General features: G+C 43.1%; 1 protein-coding gene across 1 annotated transcript in view; it reads left to right on the top strand.

Annotated features, from left to right (window-relative positions):
• EFCAB2 (EF-hand calcium binding domain 2) overlaps positions 1-3,857 on the top strand; it is a 130,342-nt gene that overhangs the window by 92,488 nt on the left and 33,997 nt on the right. The window lies entirely within an intron of this gene.

The following is a 3,857-nucleotide window of genomic DNA, read 5'->3' on the forward strand; positions in this document are numbered from 1 at the left end:
CAGTTTTGCTCAACTTTCCAGTTGTCTGGTATCTTTGTCATTTCTTCTTTCTGAACTTCTGTCTTTCATTTTCGCCATTAAGCTTGGGAATTTCTGTTCCTTGTCTCCAAAAGCTATAACCTCATCTCCTTCAGTGTTTTCTTGCTCTTTCTTTTTCGGTTCTCCTCCTTTCTAGACCTCTGTCTCTTTCTCAGAAATTCATGGCCTGATGTTTCTCTGGCCTCTGCTCTTTTTTGCCCTTCTCTCTTTTTTTCCCCCGTTTTTCTTCACTCACCTTTAGGAGTCTCTCTGCTCCTGAGGCTGAACTGTGAGTTACATGGTTTCCTCCTTGATGGCCAGGACCCCAGCCTCCTCCCGGGCATCTGGGGTTCTGGAAGCCCACCTGACTGCTTTGGCTGCAATCCCGTGTTATTGGCAGCAGAATCATTAAGTAAGAGGAGCTCTCGGGATCGTCCTGTCTTCTGTGCCTCTGGCCTTGTATTCCGGGACGAGTTAGAACAAGAGGCATCTTTGCCTCTCTATTTCCTGCTCCTCTCCTCCCCACCTCTCCCCTCCCCTCTCCTCTCAGGGAATGCGGGAGGCCTCTTGAAATAAATTCACCTAATGCATTGTCATTTGAAGAAAGAACACATCGGAGGAGAAAGGGTTAGTAGTACTTAAACACCCTCTGCCTTCCCCCTGCTGATCCAGGCTGGAGGGGCGCCCGTGCAGGGAGCTGCCTTCTTGGGCCAGAGTGGATCTGACTGTGGCTGGCAGGTGCTGTCCCATCTGTAGCGAGCCTGAGCCCTGTGCTCGGTGAAGAGTCCGGCAGAGAAACTGCTCTGGTCCTGTGCCCACAAGGAGCAGTTCACGGTGCTGCCTTCCTCACTGGGGGGCTCCGTCTTCTCCAGGTACTTTTACCTGCAAGGAACAGTAGACCGATAGCCAGCCTCTTGGCAACTTGTACTTCGTGAAACACAATGTCTTAGATCTATCCAGTGCTGCCAAGTTTTTGATTTGATTTTGATTTTGATTTGATTTGATTTTTTTAATATGAAATTTATTGTCAAATTGGTTTCCATACAACACCCAGTGCTCATCCCAACAGGTGCCCTCCTCAATACCCATCACCCACCCTCCCCCCCCTCCCACCCCCATCAACCCTCAGCTTGTTCTCAGTTGTTTTTTTTTTTTTTTTTCAATATATGAAGTTTATTGTCAAATTGGTTTCCATACAACACCCAGTGCTCATCCCAACAGGTGCCCTCCTCACTACCCATCACCCACCCTCCCCTCCCTCCCACCCCCATCAACCCTCAGTTTGTTCTCAGTTTTTAAGAGTGTCTTATGGTTTGGTTCCCTCCCTCTCTAACCTCTTTTTTTTTTTCCTTCCCCTCCCCCATGGGTTTCTGTTACGTTTCTCAGGATCCACATAAGAGTGAAACCATATGGTATCTGTCTTTCTCTGTATGGCTTATTTCACGTAGCATCACACTCTCCAGTTCCATCCACGTTGCTACAAAAGGCCATATTTCATTCTTTCTCATCGCCACATAGTATTCCATTGTGTATATAAACCACAATTTCTTTACCCATTCATCAGCTGATGGACATTTAGGCTCTTTCCATACTTTGGCTGTTGTTGAAAGTGCTGCTATAAACATTGGGGTACAAGTGCCCCCTATGCATCAGTACTCCTGTATCCCTTGGGTAAATTCCTAGCAGTGCTATTGCTGGGTCATAGGGTAGGTCTATTTTTAATTTTTTGAGTAACCTCCACACTGTTTTCCAGAGTGGCTGCACCAGCTTGCATTCCCACCAGCAGTGGAAGAGGGTTCCCGTTTCTCCGCATCCTCGCCAGCATCTGTAGTCTCCTGATTTGTTCATTTTAGCCACTCTGACTGGTGTGAGGTGATATCTGAGTGTCGTTTTGATTTGTATTTCCCTGATGAGGAGCGACGTTGAGCATCTTTTCATGTGCCTGTTGGCCATCTGGATGTCTTCTTTAGAGAAGTGTCTGTTCATGTTTTCTGCCCATTTCTTCACTGGATTATTTGTTTTTCGGGTGTGGAGTTTGGTGAGTTCTTTATAGATTTTGGATACTAGCCCTTTGTCCGATATGTCATTTGCAAATATCTTTTCCCATTCCATTGGTTGCCTTTTAGTTTTGTTGCTTTGTTTCCTTTGCAGTGCAGAAGCTTTTTATCTTCATGAGGTCCCAATAGTTCATTTTTTCTTTTAATTCCCTTGCCTTTGGAGATGTGTCATGTAAGAAATTGCTGCGGCTGAGGTCAGAGAGGTTTTCCCCTGCTTTCTCCTCTAGGGTTTTGATGGTTTCCTGTCTCACATTGAGGTCCTTTATCCATTTTGAGTTTATTTTTGTGAACGGCATAAGAAAGTGGTCTAGTTTCATCCTTCTGCATGTTGCTGTCCAGTTCTCCCAGCACCATTTGTTAACGAGACTGTCTTTTTTCTATTGGATATTCTTTCCTGCTTTGTCAGAGATTAGTTGGCCATACTTTTGTGGGTCCACTTGTGGAGTCTCTATTCTATTCCATTGGTCTATGTGTCTGTTTTTGTGCCAATACCATGCTGTCTTGATGATTACAGCTTTGTAGTAGAGGCTAAAGTCTGGGATTGTGATACCTCGCGTTTTGGTTTTCTTCTTCAATATTATTACTTTGGCTATTCGGGGTCTTTTGTGGTTCCATAGGAATTTTAGGATTGCTTGTTCTAGCTTCGACAAGAATGCTGGTACAATTGATTGGGATTGCGTTGAATGTGTAGATAGCTTTGGGTAGTATTGACATTTTAACAAGATCTATTCTTCCAATCCACGAGCATGGAATGTTTTGCCATTTCTTTGTATCTTCTTCAATTTCCTTCATAAGCTTTCTATAGTTTTCAGCATACAGATCTTTTACATCTTTGGTTAGATTTATTCCTAGGTATTTTATGCTTCTTGGTGCAATTGTAAATGGGATCAGTTTCTTTATTTGTCTTTCTGTTGCTTCATTATGAGTGTATAAGAATGCAACTGATTTCTGTACATTGATTTTGTATCCTGAGACCTTGCTGAATTCATGTATCAGTTCTAGTAGACTTTTGGTGGAGTCTATCGGGTTTTCCATTTTAAAGTAATCTGTACACCCAGCATGGGGCTTGAACTCAACCCTGAGATCACGAGTCACATGCTCTATGAAGTGAGCCAGACAGGCACCCCCAGGTTTTTATTTTAAATGCTAAAGTACTGAGTTAAGAATATTGTAACTGATTTTGTTGTGAAATTGAAGAATGTTGTCACTAATGTATTTTCTTGTAAACTAAGACATCGTTAGTGATCAACTTTTTAAAAAATTATTTATTTATTTTGAGAGAGAGAGGAAAGAACGCAAGCAGGGGAGGAGCAGAAAGAGAGACAATCCCAAGCAGGCTCTGCACTGTCAGCACAGAACCTGACATGGGGCTTGATCTCATGAACGTGAGATCGTGACCTGAGCCAAGATCAAGAGTTGGACGCTTAACTGACTGAGCCGCCCAGGCGTCCCAATAATCAACTTCTTAAGCCAAACATGATAAATATAGTATAACACAAAAAAGTAAATTGTTTTGCAGATAGTTTATATGAGGCAGGATTTCTGTTGTTATTTCTTACTACTTTGGTTTTCCTGCCTGAGAATGAAAGGTCCTTATCTTGTGTTTCCTTTTTAAGTTTACTTTTTACTGCTCTCCATGCCCGACGTGGGGCTCGAACTCACAACCCAAGATCAAGAGTGGAATGCTCCGACTGAGCCAGCCAGGCACCCACTTCTTGTTATTATTTTCTTTCACGAACACTTTTTATTTAAAAAACTTAACACGTCTAGACAAATAGTAAG

The sequence above is a fragment of the Panthera pardus genome, unplaced genomic scaffold (assembly GCF_024362965.1).
Source record: "Panthera pardus isolate Hobbes unplaced genomic scaffold, ASM2436296v1 HiC_scaffold_21, whole genome shotgun sequence".
Classification (NCBI taxonomy): domain Eukaryota; kingdom Metazoa; phylum Chordata; class Mammalia; order Carnivora; family Felidae; genus Panthera; species Panthera pardus.